We start from the raw sequence: 24,913 nt of genomic DNA, 5'->3' as shown, positions 1-24,913 counted from the left end.
CTCACCCCTTCCTCACCCCTTCCTGCTCCCAAGGGAGCATGGGGGGAGAATTAAACAGTGTTCACAGGGCATGGCAGCCGAACAAAAAGCCAGAAAAAAAAAACCCAGACTGAACAGCAGATAAACAATAAAAAGAGAAGGAGGGAGAAAGAAACAAAGTCGGAGGGAGGAGTGGAAGCAGAGATAAGGAGATGAATGCAGAGATGCGTAAAGATGCCTTTAGATCGCCTCAAGTTCTAAGTGACAGACGAGGACACACAGTCACAAACAAACACACACATGCACAGTCTGCTCTGCTGGTTTCGCAGTCTGTGTTGGCTCTCGCAGTGTAGTAATCACACAAGCTACCCGCGCAAGCCTGCCCACGCTCTTTGCAGAGACTCGGCACAGAAAAATATGATGTCATGTCTGCATACTCACTCATGTATGTGTGTGTGGGATGCCTTTTTTCCCACTCTCTTTATAAGCAGTTCTAGAGGAAAGCAAGATTCCCTTAGCAAACAGATGGGCTGGTGTCCTGGTGAGACTCTGTGTGTGTGTATGTGTGTGCTTTGTTTTTAGGTTGTTTGTTCTGCTTGAAAGAGTTTGTTGTTCATTAGCACAGCAGCAAATGTCTTCCTAATTAGAAAGTTACTGTAACTTAAAAACCAAGATGACAAAGATCCACCCTCTCCTCCTCTACCTCTTTGCTCTCACTTTCTTTTTTTTTCCCAACATGATATTTAATGGAAATATAAAATCTGTATCTACCACCCATCCAATCCTGTCTATGTAGTGGGGACTTGGTAGGTATATGTGGCCTCAATACCCTCCCCTAATACTAATCAAGTGATATATAATAATGTAACCATAGATGCAATCCAACGTGTGATAATGATTTACTATTCCAGGATGGAACCATATGCCAGCCATCATACCTGGATCTATTGATTTTTTCTTATGTTTTCATTATAATCCATATATTTTCCTACCAATACACCAGTACTGGTTTTTATTTGGTGTAATCAGCATAAGACAAATGTGTGTCTAGACCAAAAAAACAAAGATTCTGATTCTGATTCTGAATTTTGATTATTATAACTCGAATTAGAACAAATCATGCTTTCGAACATAATTGGGCATTTATATTACAGAACTTTTTTAATTTTTTTAATTTTTATTATTGATAATTCATTCATTTAAATTAATATATAACTCTTTGGTGTTCTGGATGGCTAATATACTATATTGTAATATATTTTATGTAGAAATCGTAAATATATTTAGTATTTTGGCCTATATTTGCATTAAATTACAATCAGAAACACACACTGCTAATAAACTTTTCTATGGAAAGGCTTATATCTTGTGCCATAATGCCTTCTGCAGAACTACTGATCGCAAGGTAACATTATGGACATTAAATTTACGATGATAATGTATGGAGAAATGGTAACCTGGCAACCAGAAGAATCTGCCCATGATGTTATTTGCATCTGGAATTAGGCCAGGTTGCAGAAATTGCTTGAATTTAGCAAATTGCTGTAGTTTAAATCTCCTTTCTTCGACTGGATTACTTTACAGGATCAGCCTCAAAGAATATGTAGTTGAGTGATTGTGTGGTTGGTTAGTGTTTCGTGTTGCTGTCAAGGTCCACTGTTATTTAGATTTGCCTAGCTTCTCTTTTTGTGTAGATTGTAAGGTAAATGGCTACCTGGATTTGTCTTGACACATTATGAAAAATGCTTCTTAGCATCAAATGTATGGTAATATTAACAATATATAATAAGAAAGTGATACCAGCCTCCCTGGTCTCTTTGGTAATTTCAGTAAAGTAATACACCTTTTTCACAGCAGCCATTTTGACATGCAATAGTAGGATAATAACCACAGGTGTTACCAATGACACTAATTAAAGTTCTGTTCGATTTAGTGTAGCAGAGACTCTCCAGTAGGCAGGTACAATAGCAGTCCCCTGACTTTGTTTAACCTGAATCGAACAAACCCCTAATTATCTACTATTATACTATACAACCATACTACTATTTCATGTTAAAATGGCTTGAAAAGGTTCTATTGTGCTGCACAGTTGACAACCATAGTTGCTGCCTATAAGTGCCAATACTAACCAATACCCAAGATGCAAGATTGTTATCCCATGAGTTATAACATAATGTCGCATCTGGTGTTTTATGTCTATGATTGTAACACGGGCCACTTTATTGCGTTGAGTAATGTTGATACTTTTAGTACACTTTGCTAATACTTTCAGTACATTTTCAATGCTGAAGTAATGAAGTACTTTCATATTGGAGTATAGCAATTTTTACTTAAGTAAAAGATCTGAAAACTTACCCTACGACGTATCAACACACAGATTATTTGAAAGACTGTAGCATGATTGGCTGCAGTATTGCTCTGCAAGATATGCACTGATGCACTATATACACATATCTCTGGTTATTTTTAGGAACTGTATACTGCGTATAAGCAAAACTCCTCCACCTCTTATCTTTCCCAAGCCCCTCTATCCTCAACAATAACAACTACATAAATACAAACAATAAATACATTATTACTTATTATCAGTACATCACTGCCAAATATTGCTTAAAGTCACTTAATATAAAAAATATGCCAAAACTCTTTTGAAAATAAACAGTTTCAGTCTGTTTTTTTTGGGGAGTAGTACTGGAGCTGCTCTTGCTCCTTTATTTTCTCCCCTTCCTTGCATCACTCCTCTGGTCTCCACCTCTGCCCACAAGACTGTCCTGCCTCTTGCGTTTTTTCTTTTTTGTTACGTCACCTTTTCTCTTGCTCTCTTCGTCCGTCCTCATTCACACTGTATCACTCTCCTGTGGCTGTTGTGCTCTCTGAAGGACAGACATTCATCAGTGTAAGGCCAGGGTGCCACATTATATCTATGTCTGTGTGTGTGTGTGTGTGTGTGTGTGTGCGCGCGCATATGCGTGCATGTGTGGGTGGGTGGGTGTTCATGTGAGCTTGTGTGGGCTTGAAGGACCTTGCTACTGGCCTGTGAGTGTGTGTGTTGGGGGGGTTCAAACATACTTCATGCATATTTCATGGAACTCTGATATTGAACACTACACACATGCACACACACGGCATATATACTGTAAGACTGCAGCACAAACTCAGGTTTTTCTATCTCATCTGCTCTAACATAGAGAAACATCCTCGATCCACGTTCTCACTCTCATAACACCTCCCAGAATCCAACTTCGACTTTATATCAATGTCAAGTCTCTTACGACTTTCTGTGAGCAAGCGTCTTCCATATATTGCAGTTGTCCAGCAATGGTGGGCTCAAGCCTGCTGTAACCCAAGACCCAAATGCATTATTTATACAAAGAAGGGGCCAGGCCCTACATGTCCTGCTGGTCATGCCTGATAGTAAATCAATAGGTCTGACTGTTTGCTGTATGTTTGCTGACCTGTGGGGGCTGCGTAACAACGTAGGCAGTATGTGAGCTTTTGAAAGCCACAACATGTCAGCATATGCCAAAGTAATGATCAATAAGACTGTAAAATTCCCTCAGATGTGATCGTTATGCGATACGCAACAGTAAAATTCTTAATGAAAGGATATAATTATATGCTTATTGGCTTTCTTGCTGAGAGTTAGATGAGAAGTCTGATACCACTTTTATGTGTGTCCATAAATGTGAAGCTACAGCCAGGAGAAACTTAGCTTAGTTTAGCATAAAGACTGGAAACTGCAAAACAGCTAGCCTGGCTCTATCCAAAGGTAATAAAATCCACCTACCAGCACCTCTAAAACTCACTAATTACCACCGCACTTGTTTGTTTATGCTTTAAACCGTACCAAAAACCAGTGTACAAGTGTACAAATTACAATTTGCAGTTTTACAGGGATTGTGTGCAGGATTATTTCTAGGTGTAGTGACGTCCTGAAGTCTTCACTATTTACCTGGAAACAAGGCTGTGCAGTTACCCTTTGCTTTCAGTCGCTATGCTATGCTAAGCTTAGCTAGGCTAAGCATCTACTGGCTGTAGCTTCATATTTAGCATACCGATATGAGAGTGGTATCGATCTTCTCATCTAACTCCCTTTAATACAACTTAAGGCGAAACGCAGAGGGCAGTGCTCATAGTGGCCATGTTTCTAACTTATCTCCAGGCTAGACTTAACATTCTGCATGTCCACTTATCTGGGTGAATTTGAAACTGATACCTAATAACTGATTGGCTGCAGCTATGAATACAGATGAGGTCTTGGACGCAGCAGAGAGCCTAGACCTGTGAAGTCTATTAAATGATGGTCTGCAAGCTGTAATGGACACAGGGTGGATTTCAGTGTTGCTTTTTTATTAGCATTAATGTAGATTATTGTTAGGCAGCTTGCACAGTTTGCTCCATATTTAGCTTTGAAACTATGCTCTTTTGTAGTCTGACGTGAAGTGACTAAGTGTGCATTTGCATGTGAGCATCCGTACATGCTGACTTTGTTGCTTGAGCGGATCCCTGATGACTCACAGCTGAGTGTGACCCTCTGGGATGGTTTGGCGAGTTGTATTCAGAGACACAAACCCTTGATCAAAACTACTGAAATGCTTTAATGCTAAGACTGTCATTACAGAGAAACTAATACTGCTGCTGGGCTGCCTGATCACTCATTAAATAATTCCAGTGATGGATGGTTAAGAGAAGAGAAGACCTGTCAGTAGAAGAGAGAAAGAAAGAGAGTTGAAATGAAATAGTGATAAAAACGCATTGCATCATCTATGCTTGGGTTGCGTTAATACAAGTTTGTGTGTCCGTGGCTGTGTTTGTTTGCTGACAGTGTTTGTGGACATTGATCTGTTCCTATCTCTGTGACATGTTTGCACTTTTTTTTCCCCTCCTTTTCTGGGGCCCAGGCGGAGGGAAAGTGTTAGTGTAAGCATTCCTGCAGCCTGCGTGGGATATCATTCTCTCATCTCTCACCGCCAAGAATCTCACTAAGCGAAGTGATGGCTTCATCCGTGCCTCCACCTCCACCCCTCCTCTTAATCCCCTTTTCCCACCCTCACTCTATGTCATCCCTTGCTTTCCCTCCCACTGCCTCTTGATGCACAGACACACATCCACGTTCACAAACACACACCAGTTCCCCGGTTTCTGCAGACAGATGCTAACAGATTACTTGTTTTATTGGTGTCAGTTGGTGTCTCATTTGAAATAAATTTATATACCTCTGCCCTGGAGTTGACATCGATCGGGCTTAACTCATTTAATAGCCATGACATTTGCCTATTAGCTTATTTACTGTCAAAACAGGCCCAGACTCAGCTGGCTTCCTGAGAGACAGTAACTCTCTCGCATTTGTATCCCTTAGAGAAGAAAATGTGATTGCTTTTGCAAAATATAAACTCTGAGTGGAAAATTTAGCTCAGCAGACATGGACTTGCTCATACCGAAAAATATGTCATGTATAACACTAAGGCTGTCAACAAACGTTAAATCTGACTATTGACATTAGATTGTGAAAATAAATATGTGGTTGTGGGGGGAAAAAGCAGTGCTTTTCTTAACATAATATGCAAAAATAGATATTCTGATAGGTCAGACATATGTGTTTTTTTATAAAGAATAATGTAACGTCATTTTTGGCAAATTTTGACAACACTATTAAACACACATTCATTGTATATTTGAGCATAATTTAGGAAGATGTTGCTCTGTTTTCTAATCGGCTCCTGTTTTAATTTGCTGTTGTTGCTGCTGTTTGCTGTTACATGTTGCCCTGTTGTCTTGTTAAATTCAGGATGATATATATTTTCTCAACACTTATTCATAATTAATAATGCCCTTAAACCAGAGTCGTGCCATATTTACCACTCTGTTGCTCTGAGTTTTTCTTTTTAACGTAACCACTCTCACTCACTCACCAAACCCCTTGCTAAATCCCTTCCCCGAATAGTGATTGTCCAATCATAGCTTAGCAGACGCAATGTGCAGGTTTTGAGTTTTATTAACAGTAGCTGAATGAACAAAATAACTGTAAACCAGAAGTGAAGTACACAGGGTAAGAATTTTGTAGTGATTTCTCTGTTGATTATTGAGTATGACTCAGATGAGTTGTACTAAAGGAAAGTGCTGTGGAAATGTACGTTTATGTGAGGACATTACAGCCTAGGTTATTACACCCCCCTCAATATTTTTTACCCTGTCTTTACTTGGTCATGCTCGACATGCCCCCAGCTATTATTTGAAACTCTGAAAAGGCTTTAATAAGATTTTTTTTTCTGAGAATCTACATAGACATAGTGTTCATACACTAGCATGCACACAATCCTAAACCTAGAAAGTGATCCTCCAAAATAGCCATTGATTTTGTAAAAGCCCATTGGGAAGATATCTTAGAGATTTATCATGGAGGGGGAAAATGAGGTAAGGAGAGAGCTGATGTCTCCAGGAGGTAGAGAGAGAACGATGAATGGCCAGAAAGCTGAAAGGAAGAGGAGGAGGAGGAGGAGGAGGAGGTGAAGGAACATAGGGAAGATGTGGTGGATTTTGGAGTGATTATGAGGATAATAACTCTACACTAAAGCCTCCACGAGCCTCCATTTGTGTGGGTGTGAGATCGAGTGTATGCGCAGGTGCAGGTATGTCTGTCAAAGTGTCTCATTTCTTCTTCATCACTGCATCTGTCCAAACCGCACCAGAGATTAATGTTGACCATTACATCTGCCGACCTGCAAAGATACACACACCTAAATGCTGCCATCAGCTCATGTACACAAATATAAACACACCAACAACAGTCTTCAGTGGCACATTAAGAGCATCTTATGACCCCTCCAAACAAAATCAATGAAAGCTGTTACACAAATGGAGAAGAGCTGACAAGTGAAAAAGAGCAAAAGGGGCAAGATGGATTTTGATCATGGCACTGAGGGACGATAGGAAGACTATGGAGCAAAAAGGGCGTGTGCATTTCAGTTTCATTTTAGTCTTCTCACTTTATGGCATTTACTGTTGTTTTTGCGAGCACGGGCTCCCGAATCACTTGATTGGATATTTACAGCAGGATGTGTGCGGCATTTCAATGAGAGCGATGGTTTACAGACGGTGTATGGGAATTTGGTTGGATGCTGTAGCTCACTGCAGACTCCCCCTGAGCTTCTAATTGGTTATGTATCTAGAAAACATGCCATTTAAGCTGACATTACTTAAACTAAACAAGCATGTAGCTGCACGCATGCTCACATATGGCCTCATACAGACAGGGATGTGACACACACACAGACTATAACAAAACATAAATCTACTCGAAGCGTCTCTCAACCATCTGCAGCAGTAATAACAATCTGGTACCTGAGGCTATATGCTCTACTGTTCTATTACAGCATACTTCTCTCTGCAGTTACCCCCCCCCCCCCCCCCTCCCCCACCGATTTGTGCAGCCTCCAGTTTCTCCCTCCACCATCTCTTTCAGTTGCCTGCTTTCTCCGCTTACTCCCTTCCTCTTGCACATAGGGCTTGTCCCCCTCTTTAGCCCATCTCATACACAGATCGACTCAGTACTCGTGGCCTTTGAGGGTTTCCTAATGAGATCCCTGGAGGAGAGAGGAGTAGCGTAAAGAGCAAGAGGGGGGCAGCAGAAGGGAGGAGAAGAGTTGAGGGTTGATCGCCTCTCTGACCTGCTCAGATAGAAAACCTCTGGAATAGTTCATCCCTCTCCATCTCTACCTCTCACTATCCCTATACTCCGTCTCTCTGTCTCCCTCACTCCATCATCTTCTCCCCCTTCTCCTCTCTTCATCAGCTTTCTACCATTACTGTCCATTAACCAGATCAGAGGCATTATAATCCTCCTGACAGCATCCCTGCTGTGTGTGTACAGTGTGTACAGTACACTTGGTGGAGAGGAGGGGTTGAGGGAGACATGGAGACAGAAATTGCTTGCAGAATGGAGAAGGTGTCTGTGTTGTAGAGTAAAATTGAAAGCGTGCATATGCAGAAGGAGGTTGGAGACAGCAGTTGAGGGCTAGATGAGAAAGAGGAACTGAAGTCTAGGCTGTGTTTTATCTCAAGTGGTGTGCAGCAGGGTGCATAAGGTATTCTCTTCTCGTCTCATCTGATCCCTGGCACCTTGCTCGTCACAGAACCACAGTCCTTAGAGAAAGAAAGCTAATTAGATAACTGTACAAAACATACTTTCTTTTATACACTTGTGCTCTTTGTATTGCTAGCCACAGATCTTATTTTAATTTGGATTGTCCTTTTTCTATAATGATCTATCTTACGTTTATTTAGCTGGAGTTAAGACCACCCACAGATAAGTCCTCTTTCCATCGACCATAAGGAGGCTAAGTAGAAAGGAGTGATTAGCGGGTCAATGACTGTTAAACTAGAGGCACCTCCCTGATATCATAAAGTCCTGGCTGTGACAGCTAGTTGCTGATTGTCTCATTAGTCTGTGATGGAGAGGCAAGCTTCTCATCACTCCTCTTACTGTGAAGAACAGCTTAAGCAGGAGTTCGATAAAAGGGACTATTCATGAAATGTTCTGTTCTGGCCATTAAAGTAGACATTGTTTTTGGCTGTGTGGTGGTGGTTGTCCTTCATGTTTCCTCATTCTCTCTAGCTATGTATATCTACCTATCTGTCTCTTTGCCTGTGTATGTGCATCTGTATGTTTTTTCTCTATTTGTCTATATCTGAGATAAGCTTGTCACGATACCAGAACTTTAAATTTAGCTGTGATACAAGTATTTAAAAAATGATACTTCATAACTTTGTTCGCACAGAAAAAAGGGAAAAAGTCACAGCCACACAAAATAGGATAATTTTTTCCTATTTTTTCAAATTAACAACCTGCACAGTACAGGAAAAGTCTGAAGTCCTTCCTGTGCAGCCTTGGGTGAACATCTGATTGCAGATATGATTTTAAACATGTGATATAGCGAGTATTCAAGTACTTTTGACAACCTTACTCTGAGGCAGACCTTAGGTCTTGAAAGGGATTAAACTAAATATGCATTCATATCAGTATTTCAGTGGCCAGTGTGCTGTCAGCTGATGGAGCTTAAGCTGTTTGTAACGAGTTGTGCACTGGGCTGTTACCTTGTCTTATTTTTGTTTTCATTTTCAGATATAGACATGGTGGGTATTATGCAATCACTGTCAAAGTGGTCACAAATTACCCTCATAAATGTTTTTGAATAAATATGATATTGGGATTAGGAAATGCAATAGCAAAGCCTTTATTCCTGCAATGCTATGGTTAGATAGTTGGACACAAGTAAGAGGAGATTTGTGAGGCAGCAAGTCTTGTTATTATCCGCTCAGAGTTTGCTTTTTGGTCAGGCTTACAGCTGCGGGGCTCAGTCGACTGTCAATCGATGTTTTCCAGACCAAGATCTCATATTGAAAACTGACCTTGTGCGATTTAGGCCGGATTCTGCGAGGCTAACCTTTAACCGCTCAGCCATGCTGAATGTGCATCTGTGTATGCACGGGTGTATTTGTAATATTGGATGAGTGTGTTAAGTATGCCAGTGGAGGCTCTGGAGATGTCCTGTGGGTGGATTTCTCACAGGCACATTTGATCTCTGTCTGCCCTTTCTCATGTCTTTTTGATCTATGAGTCAGGGATGAAGGAAGGAGGTTCTGTCCTCTGGTTTGATGCACATAATGAATATCCGTTCTTTACTGCATCACAAAGAAAAGAACGTAAGACATTAAAAGAGAATTGGAGATGGCTGTGGGCTAAATGCCAGGCTTTCCTCTAATGCGGTCCATGTGCACGTTAGCGTGTAAAAACGTACTGTTGTCGGATGTGAGTGTGCTTTAGTGTGTTGGGGAATCTTCCCAGCCAAGAGCCTTTGCTTTGAAGTCGTGCCTTTGTCTATAATAGATTGTTGAATCTTTGAAGCCACTGTGAAAGCACTTGTATTTGCATATGCATCAACTAGAAAAGGTACTGTACTGGCATGTGTATGAGTGTGGAAAGCATGTGTGTGTGTGCTCATGTGCACCCACGCACAGAGCACCTGTCTAGTTGCCCCTCTAGCAGTTTAAATATTGGCCCAATGTGTCCTCATAATCTTTTACCATCACCATGGTAACAGTGAACTTGCTCAGGATGTCCTTATTTACTTATGCAAATTACGTCCTGCAGCTCCCCAACCTGTCAATCACAATCCTAAGCACATTGTAAAAAGTCAGCCAAAAAGGTGAGAAGTTGTCAGTCTCAGCTCTTTAGTTATGTAACCTTTACTGAGCGGCACTTTCTCCAAATCTTACATTACCTCATGGCCATGTAAGATTTAGATTAAAACTTTTTCTGTCATTTGTCTATTTGTAATCCTATAATTCATGCTTTTCTTTGTTATGTTACTGTTCTTGTATCAGTTTTACAAAACTGCTGTTGTGTTCACCACCTGTGCATGCTTCAAGCACATCCAGCAGCATTTAACCTTCATTTGTCTGCCTATTTATTTAGTTTGTTTAGACAATCCAAATGGTTAGAAATTAAGAGGGATGACTCACTGTTGTTTGGTCTGTGCTAGATAAACTGTAGTATTGCAAATGCTGAAAAAGTTCCCCTTATTTTGTTTCTTTAAATTTTGTAGTCTGGCCTGAGTCTTCTCCCGAGCCTTACCTTTGCATTTCTCTTCTTTTTGAGATACCAGAAGCTCTTCTTCTTCCAGCTTCTTAATCGCTGTCCTCTCTTCTTCTATGCACCTTTCTCCTCCACCTCCACCTTCTTAAAACTCCGCTGGTACTGGTATTTATGTTCTTTTACCTTTAATCTTGTGAAACCTCTGGATCATTACAATCTGTACATTTTATAATGGCAAATTATGCAGTGAAAGGCTCAGCGCCTGAGCACATGAGAGTCAGCACCTCTAAGTCTGATGGTGTATTACTCTCTTTGGGTTGGGAACAAATTGCTGCTGCTGAGGTAGTTTAGGTATCTGAGTAGGATGTCCTCTGGGCCCTTCCAATTGGGAGCAGAGCCTGGGGCAGACCCAGAATATGTTGGAGGTATTATATATCACATCTGGCCTTGGGTCCCCAGAGGGAGCTGGAGGAAGTAGCTAGGGAGAGAGGCATTTGAGATATTTTGCTTATACCACTACCACCGTGACCAGGACTTGGATGAGCATCAGAAAATGGATCAATATGGAAAATATTATGGTATCCTGACAACTTTGGTGGTATAATGATGGCAGAGATCCCTGATATTGTGGATTATTGGACCTGGCAGTTGTTACTAGTTGTCTTGATTAAGCCATTCTGAGCCTGGCATATGAAACACAAATCAGTGATCCTCTTTATGAAGCAATTTCAAGAAGCCGCATCAGTAATGGCAAACAGGAACCACTCTGGGTCTGTAGCCACTGTGTATGGTTAATGACTACTCATGAGTTACTGTGCTATCTCTGTGAACATAATGGTGTGTTTGTCTGTGTGTGAGGGAGAGAGGTTTACGATACTGTTTACAGTAAAATGTTTATTTTGAAGAATGATATCATGCATCAACTGCAAATGTTCTTCCTCCAGCAGTCATTTAGCAGATGCTATTTCCTGCCACGGAGTGAACCCGGAAAAGACTAAGTAGAATTAGTATTACATCCAAAATACAGACAGTGAGAAGAGAAAGAGAGAAAAGGAACATTTGGAGACAGCAGAACAAAACAGTTGCACTAAGTGAACCTCATCATTTCTCTACTTTGTGCTGCTGTTGACAACACAAAGATGGGCATTATTTTGGAGAGTTAAAGGTGCTTCAGAGGACTTTTTAGAGGCAGTCTTTTCTTCTCCTTATCTTTTTCATTAAGAAGCCAGAGGTACTTTACATGTATCTGTACTATAAAATACTTTATGTTATAGCAACTAAGGCTGCAGCTATTGATTATTTAAAATATTCATCAAATAGGTTATTTTCAGTTTTTAAATTTAATCTCTTATGTTCACGACAAATGCGAAGCGAGTTTTCGCCTTGCGCCATTACGCATAATGAGTAAATATTCACCCTTTAATCTGGCCTACTTTCTCAGGCTCTAATACTCTAATACTTACTTATACATGCAAAGGTATTTTATAAAGTAATGTGTAAGCATTTATGTGTGCAAGGCAGAGAGAGAGAATCTCAGAGAAAATAAGACAGGGTTACCACTTTTTTTGTAGTTATTGTTTAGGAACAAAAAAATGAATGTGATACATCATTAGATGTATACAACGAGAAGTTGGCTCAGAGCCATAAGGGACTAAGTTGGCAGGAGAATGAGGAGATAAAGAGCTTAGGTGAAGAATGGGCCGTATGAATCTTTAAAACTGTAATATGCAGCTTTCAGGAAGAAAAATGACTCATAAAATAATTTAGCTTTTGCCAATTTATGGCCACATGGAACCTTTTTAAGTGAGGCAGCAATGAGAGTATGTTACCCTTATTAAATACCGTAGGAGGATCATAGCAACAGCAGCAGAGCAGCTAATTACTAACCCCAGATGGCATTCCGGGGATCCATTTTTTCCTCTGGCGGAGTTTTATTTACTCATCACAAAAGACAGTTAGTTGACTTCTAGAAGTTCAAAATTTCTTCTCATAAATTTTACTCCTTTTAATTGGTGCAGTGGTTAACCATCTCAACTGGTGGTGAAAATGGATAGTTTAGGGAGTACATTTCAAATATAATAAAGACAGAGGAAGAATTACTGGGCTCATGAGCTCAGTTTTAATTACCTCTCATCTTACAATCTCTGTATCTTTTTACATATCTTTCTTGTTCTCTCACTCAGTGTGTTGACTGTTAATTGGAATGTCTGTCACCCTAAAATACTTCTCTCCTTGGTGTGTGAGGCATATAAATATCCTTTTTCCTTTTAGCCTCACTCTCTTTTTTCTGGTTCCTTGTTCGACTTATATAAAATCATAGAGAGAGTATGAAGCAGTTTTGTGCAAACAGGTATATTATTGTTTGACAAAAGAAGAAGAATCTAAGGTATTTTTTAAGGAATGGTAACCCAGAATAACCTCAGGCTTGACAAAATGATTAGAGATTTACAAAATATTGCATGGGATTATGTTTTAGTGTAGACCACTTTCCAACTCTATTTTATGTTCTGCTTTTCTTACCTTCCATTTATTTCTCTCTCTCTCTCTTTAATACTTTATTATCTCATTTTTCTTTTTCCTCTCCAAACTTCCACCAAAAAAGTATGAGACCTTATTAAATCATTTCTTGTGCCTTGTGCACCTTTCACAGTGGCACTGTTGGACAAGGTCAGAATACTCGTATATGGAGCACCCACTTACACAGACAGCTAGACATATTTTAGCAGGGTCGAGTTCAGGAAGTATAAGATTCAGGTGTGTAAATTTCATGTGTTGAAATGGAGTCTGATTTTCAGTGCTGCCATGTATGCACCAACAAAAGCACTAATTACCTTTTCATTAACCTTTGACAAGGTGTGTGTGTGGTCACTAAAAATATTCAATGTCACCTTTATCACCTCTATTCTTGCCACTCTGTCTCTGACACAAAGAGGACAACTGCACACACACCCAAGCATATACCCCGCAGTGTCTCACCTACTTAAATGAGACTGATACTTCAAGATTGGCTCTTAGAGTAAAACAAGAGACTTGACAGATACATCGGTAAGGAGCTTTATGTGAACTAATTATGGGTTGTTCTAAAGGTGGTACTGCAGAGTTTCACTGCATGTCAAAGTCACTACTTAAAGCACTAGTTTCACATTTTGGGATCAACTATGCTAACCGGTATTCACTTTCTTTTTTTTGTACATGCTAAGATATGGCTTCTGGCTGCTGTAGCAGTATAGCTGTATATTTAGACATCATACAGATAGAGGAAAGGGTATCAAACTGTAATTCTCAGCAAAAACTAACATCAACTAGCATATTTCCCAAAATGTCAAACTATAACTTTTTCTTCCTCCCTTCAACTTCACTCATTTGTGATAATAGACAGTCAGTTAACAGGATTCAAGCACATAGCCACCATCTACATCAATGGATGACACATGCATGATTAATCAAAAAACAAGTTTATTTTTCCATCTCAGCATGCCCATGTAGCCAAACGCACTTGAGCTAAATCAAGATAATTCTGCAGCCTGTTGGAAGGAGCCTGGCTGTATCACTGTAGTAGCATGTGTAGAGGCTCTATAACGGTTATATTTAGCTCCTTATCTCCCAGACCGCTCTCTGAGAACACAGTCGCCTGGCACAGCAGCAAATTCTGGTGTGAACTGTAGAAACTGGGAACAGTTGATGCCATTCTGGCCCAGAAAAAACTATAGACTCAATAATAATCTTTTGCTTGTATTTCTTTCCCCCAAGTGTAGAATGATAGTCATCTCTTTGCAGTAGTTGTCAGTTTCATTTTACCCCAGCCTCACTTGGAGCGTAAGAAATACAGATTTCTCTCATTTTTACTTTTTCCAGTTCCTGTGTGTTTTCTTCTCACCTGTATTGTCCCTTTACCATCTTTCATTCTCTCCCAGAGCTCGTTTGCCTCAGTAATCTGTCTGGCAGAATGCAAGCTGGAAAGAGGGTTTGTGTTTTTTGTGACAATGTGTGATGTTCCTTCTGATCCCTCTGAGTGTTTGAAGCTGCATTACATCAGATTCTCGATACTGCCTCCAAAGCCCCTCTGTCATAGTGTATCTGTGTGTGAGGAGGATGAGGGGTGAGCTGAGGCATTGATTTTCCCATACATCCTGTATATCCATGCGAAACACTCATATACACACATGAATTTTTACTTCCATATACTCACAGGATTGCTTATAGGCGCATGAATTCAAGCATGCTGTACACTTTAACACTTACGTACAGATGACATCAGTATATTCTTCTGCTGCTGAATCACTGGGGCTTTCTCTTCTGCATTATAGATGAGGAAGCTGTGAACAGCTTGTTTGCTTTCTAATTTAAGTTCCCCNNTCTCTCTCTCTCTCTATCTTGTTGCATGTTGGCTCTCTGCACCTCAAGACAAGCCAAAGCTTGAGCAAGTCAGTGTGCGTTTGTGTGCTTCTGCATGTTTGCACTCGTGTGTCCACAAGTGTAAGGAGGCTCTCTGCTGGTATTTGGTGTGAGCAGCTCTCATCTTTAATGCATGCTGCCCTGTGTGTATGGAAGTAACACCCTCGAAGCTAGAGGCTTTCCTGCTGGTTAGCCTCCACTAGATTGCAGCTATAGTCACTAAGCACAAACTCCTACATAAGAGTTACAATGTAAGCTTGGAACATGTGATCCCTCTCTGACTTGTCTTCCACATTGATTTAGTATAATAAGGAACCAGCATGGCTAAACATTAAGCCATTGTAGAATTCTTTAAAATAAACTAGATGTCTATGATTATCTAATAATATTCATCCACTGTTTAGTGTCTCGCTCTGTGTCTGTTTCCATCTCTGACGCTCTCCACAGACAAAGAAAACCAGGATAGAAAAATGGGTAAAGAAGAGTGTCAGATTGTTTGCTTTTTGTCAGAAACTATCAGTGACATTGTGCATACTTCCTTTTGTGCTCCTGATTTGGTTTATTTCAGAACAACACAATTCTGAAATTAACAAGATCATACATACAACAGAGTGCAGGGCCATATCAGTGACATTTATTTACAATAAATCAAATGTTATATTATATACTCTTCCACTGCGCAATCTCAGAAGAGTTGTATGATTTGCCCCCCCTGTAGCCAAACAAACATGCTGAATGGTGAGATTATCATCTACAGCATGTCTAGCAGTGGCTCCACTCCGTATAGACTAATCAGATTGTATTAGTTTAGACATCCTACACTTCTTCTGTGGAACTGCAAGGAGGAGACCATTTTATTTAATTTTCTATATAGAGTTTGGCCTATAAATTCAGACAATCATAAAGCCTCTTATGTTATACTGAGAGAGAGATTAGTGTGGGTATATCGGTGACTATCAGCATTTCTGTCGACTAACTCTCGCCTGTGTCTGTTTGTGTTGCTCTGTCCGGCTGTTACTGAGGTCTGGGTAGGTGGATCAGAAGTTCCTGCACCTTTTTATATAACCTTTAGCCAGGCTGGACACTGCTGTCCTTTCCATTCCTCTGTGGTTTAATTTTCTCTGGTCAGACTTCAACACTGCTGGGTCGGAGGCCATTGATTCACAGAGAGACCCAGAGGGAAGAGGGAAGAGCTGCTGCACAGTTTGCTGCTGCAAATAATGCTCTCTCTCTCTCTCACACACACACACACACGCACACCCACACAAATATATCCAGTTAACTTTTCCAGGAAAGACTTGTTGATCCACTACACCACATGCATGCACCACACGTACACACAAACACAAATGAGAGCATTGCCTCTCTGTCTTGTCCTGTGAATGCCTTTGGGCTTGTTTTTTTTCTTGTGCTGAGGTTGATCTCTAACCCTGAATGCTCACATGCTTACCCTATGGACACACACACAGACACAGACACAGACACACACACTCCACAACCACACACACACACACAGGCATTACATGGTCTCTGGGATCCACAGAACATTATTATGGTGTGGTGATGTCTCTGTCTTGGAAGACTCCCTTCTGTCCTGGACAGCCAATTCCCAGGTCAGGTACTCTGACTACCCTGAATGTCAAGGAGAAATTACTTATCAGTCTCCAATCCATCTCTTTGTCTCCCTCACTCACTCTCATTCCCTTGTTCATGCAGTCTGTCAGTGTGGCCCCCAGAGGGGCAGCTAGCCGGAGGTCAGACCTCCCTCCTCTTCTTTTCTGTTCCTCTCCAACTTTCTGTCCACCCTGTACAGGGGGACAGAGGGTCACTGACTGACATTTATCTCCATGGATATGGAGTATGCTTTCAGACTGGGAAATGGCTTTTTCTCAATGTATTTGTCTGTGTGTGTGTGTGTGTGTGTGTGTAGATGTGGATGTGTCCTTTCACGTTGAATAGTATAATTTTTGCGGCTTGTTCACTAATGGTGAAATCTGCAGTACAATTTGTAACAGCTTCTAAAACGTTACCAAGAAAAGTATCAGTAGGTGAAGCTCTATTGTGAAAATCCCATTACCAAAGGTCAGATTCACACATTAAGCGCTTTCAGAATCTGAAGTCTTGAACAAATGTAGCTTCAAAGGGTCTGTGACTTTGAACAGGCACAAATCTCAAACTCAGATATTTCAACACCTGGTCAAATAAAAGAAAAAAACATGGATATCCATAGAGGCAAAGAGCCTAATCAAGTACACATAGAGGCAAATGAATGGTATTTTTTTGTTTCTTATGTATGTGTGACAAGATAATGTCAACCTAAGATCCACTAACTATCTTTTTCAGATACTGTAGTCATGGTCTTCATCATTTACCGTATATGAGCACTTGTTATGATGGGACCATTTTTCCACACTCAGTTTATCATGTGATGTGACCAATTCCATTTACTAATGAGGACTATGAAATATGTTTCTGAGCTTTGAAAAAGCTATGAGATTATATTGTCACACATCTCAAGGTCAAAAAAACTAACTTGAATGCCTTTTTTGTTTTGTTTTTGTAATTTAAGTGAATTGATCCCTTTTATAGTCACTGCGGCAAACAACAAAGCTAATTCTGTTCTTGCATCTTGTTTGATTGTTTGGAACAAATAGAACCTAAACCTCAAACCTGTCACAGGATGCAAATAATAATTTTCACACACTATTTAGCTTTAAGAAGATGGAACAAAAGACAGCTCATGCCCAAACAAATATCCTCCCTAGTGTTATGCATGTCGCACATAACACTTTTAGGGCCTCTCACCTGTGTTGACTTAAAGAGTAAACATGAAAGTTAGTTCTTGACCTTGAAATGGTATTTTGACCAAAAATAGGCCATTTCAAGGTTTACTCGCTGTCATTTTCTGTGGCTTTCAACCACATCAAGCATTCCTCATCAGCAGATATAATTTGCTCAGTAACCATGTGCTCCATTGAAAGGTCCAGAAATTGTCAAATTCTTATTTCCAAGTCAAGGATGGACATTTATGGATGGATTAGATGATATGGGTTTTTATCTCCACCCCCACTGCGACCCAGCAGTCAGATATCACAGCCTGCCCCTGAGCCCTGCAAGCAGCCGAGGTGGCCAGCTGCTCGCTCTGGCTCCTCCACACAACCTCCACCTCTGTCACCATTTCACCGTTGGATTGAGTTACATGGACAGCAGTATATGGACACAAGCTATAGTATGTTTTAATGCTCATTGCTGTGTGTAGGCTGGTGTGAACGTACAAATGAGTTAAAAGGGAGAATGAGCAGCGATATTGTTGAGGCTTTGTTTACAATAGAGATGGAGTCAGGATGGGTTTATCAGTGAGTAGTTCTGCAGGCAGCTCATGTCTGAGGGGCATTTAATTAGATCTGGCCAATTTTCTCACTTGCCCTCCCACCCACCCCCTACATTTTCCTTCCTTTTGGATCTCTCGGGATTTCTTATCTTCTCACACTCATTTACAATAAGCTGCACACACACCATTTTCAGCTGTTGCCTGTTTAGGGATGACCCCTATAGCTTGTTAGGTGTGCGGTTAAAACAGAGTATGGAGTATGTGCACGCACATTCATGTGCCTGTAGTGTGTAAATATGGCAGCCGCATAAAGGTGGGCGATTTAAAGGCTGCCGGTTGGTTAAAGAGACTGTTATGTAAAACAGGTCACATCGACAAGGACGTGTGCGTGACAGTACGTGCACGGATGTGTGTATGGGTGTGTTTGAATATCTGCTGACATAGGCTGTGTGCCCTCCAGCAGTTCTCTTTGCTTACCCAACTCTTATTAAAGCAGTAAATATGGCCAGGACATAAATTTGACGTCATGATTTAATTCCACTCTCTCTCTTTCTCTCTACTCTCAACCTGTATTTGTGTGTGTGTGTGTGTGTTGTGTGTGTGTTGTCGCTATGTGTGCTGTGTGTGTGTGTGTGCATGCGTGCTGATGCTCATTAATATGGCATTAATGTTGCCTTCTAATTACAAGAAGCCAAGAGTTGCTGGGGGGCAAAGTTTGATGCATTCTGTTTCAGGGTGCTCCTTGCTCTTTTGAAATATGCCCACCTTTCCCTTCCTCATCAATCTAGTTTAGAGATGGTGATATATTGTAGCCTGTGTGAGTTTTTATGAGTGTGTGTAATTGGAGTTTTATGTAGATGTTTTTTGGGCTGTTAAAGAGCCAAACACGCTCCAGGTGTTACTATGCCCCCTGCTCCCATCTTAAAGGCACTTTGGAAGGCTGTAACACAATGTGATATAACTGGATTCACAGCGTATATAGGAATGCAGAGCATAATCAAGTACACAGCCCTTGGTTCGCTGGCAACGTTGCAAAAGATTAGACTACAGCCTATAAAAAAAACTGGCAGATTTGTTGTAAAGATAATTAATTCCCTCTTTAATTTGGAGTTTGGCACTTTGAGAGATTTAAGTTCTTCAAGTAACATCCACATCACATGATCACCTTCCTTGTGACATATTTATGACTGGAGAAAAACATTTTATGTAGTCATTTAGTTAATTTATTTTCTGTGTCATGCCAAAAACTGCTGTATATCGAACATCACAAATACAGTAATATAAGCATCTTCCAGTAAAGCCAAAAGAGAGATATCAATTATAACTCTATATGTACTTTATACATTTATTTATGTGCAGAATTTCAAATAAATTGTGCATCAAATAGCCAAAGAAAGAAAGAAAAGACTTTTAAAACTTTTAATCATCATAAAGGGCTGTTTTCTTCATCTCCCAGGCCCATCTTAAAGGGGCACTCCACCAATTTTACACATTAAGATCAGATCATAGCCATTTTCTGTATTCAAATACAGGGGTTCTCGACCTCTTGTAACTTAGGACCCATTTCAGATCGATAAAAAAATGTGTTTCAAAGCCGATTTTGTGTCACTGCATCTGAGGAAATACAAGTTAACAGTTGCAAAGCATGTTTGTTTCTACCTGATGATGTGATGTTGTGATGTTGTGATATTCAAATGTAACTGGTCATTAAAAGTATGCATTTTAATTTGAGGTTTTTCATTTATCTGGATTCTATAACTAGATTAAATAACTAGCTTTGTAAATTGCCAAAGAAATTAAGAAATAATTGATCTAACCATCTGCCTCCGGGCCCACTAGATGGCGCTCTGAGGCTCACTAGTCAGCATCAGTCCTGTGGTTGAGAATTGCTGTTGGTGTACTTTTTATTGCTTTTATTTTGTCTGATAGATTTTGTATCTTGCCTATTTGGTTTTGCTGTGATTTTATTTTTTGTTAGGGTTTTTTTTTGTGGCTCCTGCTGGACCAGAGATAACAGTTAAAAGTTAACACATATACGTTTATGTTGTGTGCTGTAGAAATTAAATAAAACACATTTGTAGATATTTTTTAATTTTACAACCTCTTTTCCTATTCTAATTTTAAAGTGAATTGTAGCTTCTTACAGCCTCATGAAACTCAACTCAACATACAGTACAAATAATCTGAATAAGGTATATTTAGTACATGCATAGTATGTCCAATATTTCCAAAAGGGAATGTGAAGGAAAACCAATTAATTGAGATGAATTTAGAAATGCAAAAAAAAAACACTTTGTTGACAAGTATTTACTCCAACATTTACAAGCCCTTTAAAATCATATCAAGCCATGAAACTGGCATGAACAACATCATCTCTTCAGCCTCTTAATTTACCCGACATTATGGGACTTTGTATTAGCAGTTATGGCACACAGGGTGTGAGAAGATGGGCCTGGCTGGGAAGGGGGAGTTAAGGTGAGTCGGCTGGATGAGTTTGGAAGGAGGGTTTAGAATAGGCTTTAATTTGATCTTAGAATATAATCATCACACTGTATAAAACATAAAGTGTGGTTAATTTTATTATGTGGAACCTGAATGCATGCTCTTTCTCTGTCTCTGTGTCATAATACGAACTTGCATGTCCATAGCTGAACACATGAGACACACACACACACAAAACTAGTTTCCTTGGTAAATAGCTGTGAAGGAGGTTTCTGTGACTTGTGAAGGATCCATTTGGAGCAGTGCAGAGAAGAAATGGGATGGAATAGCACAAAAGAAAGAACACTTTGCCTTCTCTGTTATACCTCCCCTCCTTCTTTTCCTTTAGTCTGAGACGTAGGGAGACGGTGAAAGAGAGCATTAGTAAGAGTGTGAAAGGACGACAGGATAAAAGCTGAACACCTCAAGACTACAGACGGGATCATGGTTTTCATCACCCAGCTGATAGAAAGAACAGATTAACTTTTAGTGCATTGTTCTATTGAATATGATCTTATGCTGCACAGATGAGAATGTCCCAGCTTCATACAAGAGACATGAGGTTAGAGTGACTTTCTGTTAAGGTAGCTTCGTAGAATTAACTTAAACCATGCCGGTTTTCCTTTGTATTATAGAATGTCTCCTATTGGGTTACTCTTTGAATATTGCCTTTTCTTCTTATCTTCTTCTTTTCTGCCTCATTTCTCCTCATTTCCCCTCCTCTTCTCTCTAACCTATTCTCCATCCTCATCTTGCAGTTACCTGGGAAACTGTTCTTTTTCCTCCAGCGGTGAGGGAACAAGACGAAGAAGAACAAATTTAGTTAACTCTCTTCCTTTGGAGTTCACTTCAAAATAAAACTGCATTGAATGGCGTTAGCATTCTTATGTCTTTTGTCCAAAATATTTGCTATAATGTTCATAGATCTACATGTTGCTGAGATGTGATATTAAGCTGAGAGTTTTGTCAGCAACTGATGGTAAAACGTATGACGTATCACCACTTGAAATTCCAAGTGATTAGGGTTGGTTACCAAAGTCTGTAATTTGAGGGTACTGACCGAATTACGTCAGTACTACTGAGTACCGATTCATGTTGTATCAATAAGTGACGAATTTCAGTACCTGAGAGCACGCATGGGTAAGAGAGTAAGGTATAGAGATAATGAGAGAGAACGCCTGCAGTTTGTTTAAGTCAAAGCTGGCCAGGACACACGTCTAACGTGAGGAGACAACTGGTCAAACAAAATATATTTAAAGTTGAAGAGTGTAACATTGCCGTATTTGAAGTGTGAAAGCCAATTAAGTCCCCTGCAGCAGTCACAGCTGACGTTAGCATGCGTGCAACCAGTGCTGAAGCTGAACCCTTCAGGTACAATGAAACGTTCAAGTCAGGCAATGACAACTAGGTAATTAATTAGCTAGTTGGATAGGTTGTTGATGGAGATAACGGGGATTGTCACTGTCATGGTTGACAGACAGACCAGAGTCAGTGTCTGTCCCTCTCCTCTCGCACCATGTGCAGACGGGGGTGAGTGAGTTACTATGGTTACAGAGACCCTCTACATCTCTGTTGCTCCCAAACATTATTATGATTTCCAATAAGAGGTTATTATTAGGTTAATATGCCTGTGAATAATCATGACTGTAATTGGGAAGATACCCTGGTTAGGTTTGCTCTACTGGTTTAGGCTGGAGGCTGGCAAGTGTGCTGATCAGCTTGACAGGATTATTATGTAGAATTATTCTTTTGTATATATGCACCCTTAGTATGAAACCAATAGTACATGAATAGCATGCCGCTTACAGGGAAATATACATATACACAGTATACAAGCACTGTTTGGACTTATTCTTTAAAACTTAAATTACATTTTTGTTAATACAGAGAGAGCATCAAGTACCAAACAAAAGTACCATTGGGTGTCGAATCCCAGGTACCGATATCGGTTCAAATGTGAACGGTACCCAACCGAAGTGACCTGTAAACTTCAAATAGCACAGCTTGCTTTCTCTAGCTACAGACTTGAAAAGAGATGTCCTCACTTTGTAGCGAGTGCTCCTTACTGAGTTGTTCGCAGGAGTAAGAAAGAAAGAAAACATGAGAAGATACTTGCATGACATGTAGGAACTTAACTGCCATTGAACACCTGTAAGCAATTCAACCTACAACAAGCACAAGCTCTTGCATCCAATGTTTACTGCTCATTTTGCTTCATTTCAGCTTGTACACAATCTCATGCATGATTACTAATTCATTTCCATATACCGCACACCTTGAACATAACGCTGAGACAAGTTTATCACCCTGTATCTTATTGAACTTTTCTTAAGTAATAGTTGCACTGCAATGCAGGTTGCCACTGTGTGTGTGTGTGTGTGTGTGTGTGTGTATGTCTGTATACCTGACAGGGCCCCAGTGTGTGCTAGCTGAGCCCTGTCACCCGCTCCCACAGTGAGGTGAAATGCTTTTCACTGCTCGCTGCCTTTCTTTTCCATGCTCCTCAGGCTGCATGAGCATCCAGGTGGGATACCAGGCAGAGAATATTGAAACCCCAAAGTTGTGTTGTGTGTGTGCATGTACGGTTTCCTGCATATGTGTGTGCGCATAGTGTGTGTAGCCACATGATTTTTTTCCAGCGGAGTGTATCCAAAAGCTGAGACATCGCTGTAGGCAAGCTTTCTCTATCCAGCACTCCCGTCACAAGGCTCTCTCCCTCCTGCTGCTACTTTTACAGGATTAGAGATGCCACCATCGTCTTTTCTCTGTGTTTGTGTGCCTGTCTGCTTCACGGTGAGAATGGCAGAGTTATTGGACAAAGAAGAAGAGAGTGATATATCTATGATTCATGTTAGAACAGCAACAGTGAATTTTTATTTTTAAAAATTGAGGCGACAGCAGCAATGGTTTTGCTTGCAACACCTTAGCCCACCTCCAATTTACTGAGTATTTGTGCTAGCTGTCCTATTGCCCCTCATTGCACTGTCTCAGCCACTGGGTCATTAACTCCAGCATCAAGCTGCATGACTAATAGACTAATATTACAGTGATAACAATCCTGTTTGTGGTGGTGGTAATTGTGTGAGGAAATTTCCATCCATATTAGCACATATGTCCTGAACTGATAAGAAGCAGGGAAACCTTCCCATTAACTGGCTGAATTTAGTCATTAGATCAACAAATATCAGGTCTTATGGTTGTCACTTCTAGTAGATGTCAGAAATATACAGATCAGCCATAACATTATGATTACCTGGGCACCCTGGTGGTCATAATGTTATGCAGCCCCATACACAACAAACTGTGATGCACTGTGTGACACCTTTCTATCAGAACCAGCAATTCAGCAATTTGAGCTACAGTAGGTTGTTTTTTGGATTGGACCACACGGGCCAGCCTTTGCTCTCAACATGCATCAGTGAGCCCATGACCCTGTCTCCGGTTCACCACTTTTCCTTCCTTGAACCACTTTTGATAGGTGCTGACCACTGCAGACCGGGAACACCCCACAAGAGCGGCAGTTTTAGAGTTGCTCTGACCCAGTCGTCTAGCCATCACAGATTGGCTCCTTTAGCAACATGTGCTTTTGGACAGTGAATAATAAAATCAAGTTGTGCTCTCACAAAATGTGCACTCTTGTACATTTACAATGTCCTGGAGTGGCTACTCACATACCCACACACACCACAATATTCACACTTGCTGTGCTCTGTGAATGACATTCACAGAGCACACATGAACACACAGATGTGCATGCCCCTCACTGTCAACACAATGAAGCAGATACAGTGTAATCATGTCAGACATGTCCACTGCATTAGAATAATGACCCATTTCCTGACACAGCTAAAGATACATCTCCAATCCAAATTCATATTCCTGTTAAGGATTTATCCAAATTAGGGCAGCAAATGTTCCAAGAATTGCCTTTATTGGCTTTAGCTCTCCACAGTAACAGAATATTACAATATTGACATTCACCAATGTAGCAATTATACCAGAGATGATTTTCTATACTGAGTCTACTGAGATGCAGAGAGAGTATGAGCCACTTACACATTGCAGGTGGCTTTGGCAAAGTGTCCGTGATCATAATGAAGAGAGGTTGTGAAGGTGAGATGGTTACGCTGAGT

At 40.4% G+C, this 24,913-nt stretch overlaps 1 protein-coding gene across 1 annotated transcript in view; it reads left to right on the top strand.

Moving 5' to 3' along the window:
- schip1 (schwannomin interacting protein 1) overlaps positions 1 to 24,913 on the top strand; it is a 205,129-nt gene that overhangs the window by 8,855 nt on the left and 171,361 nt on the right. The gene's annotated exons all lie outside the window — the stretch shown is intronic.

The sequence above is a fragment of the Morone saxatilis genome, unplaced genomic scaffold (assembly GCF_004916995.1).
Source record: "Morone saxatilis isolate NCDOM2014 unplaced genomic scaffold, NCSU_SB_2.0 Contig8, whole genome shotgun sequence".
Classification (NCBI taxonomy): domain Eukaryota; kingdom Metazoa; phylum Chordata; class Actinopteri; family Moronidae; genus Morone; species Morone saxatilis.
This window is presented reverse-complemented; position numbering and strand designations above follow the sequence as displayed.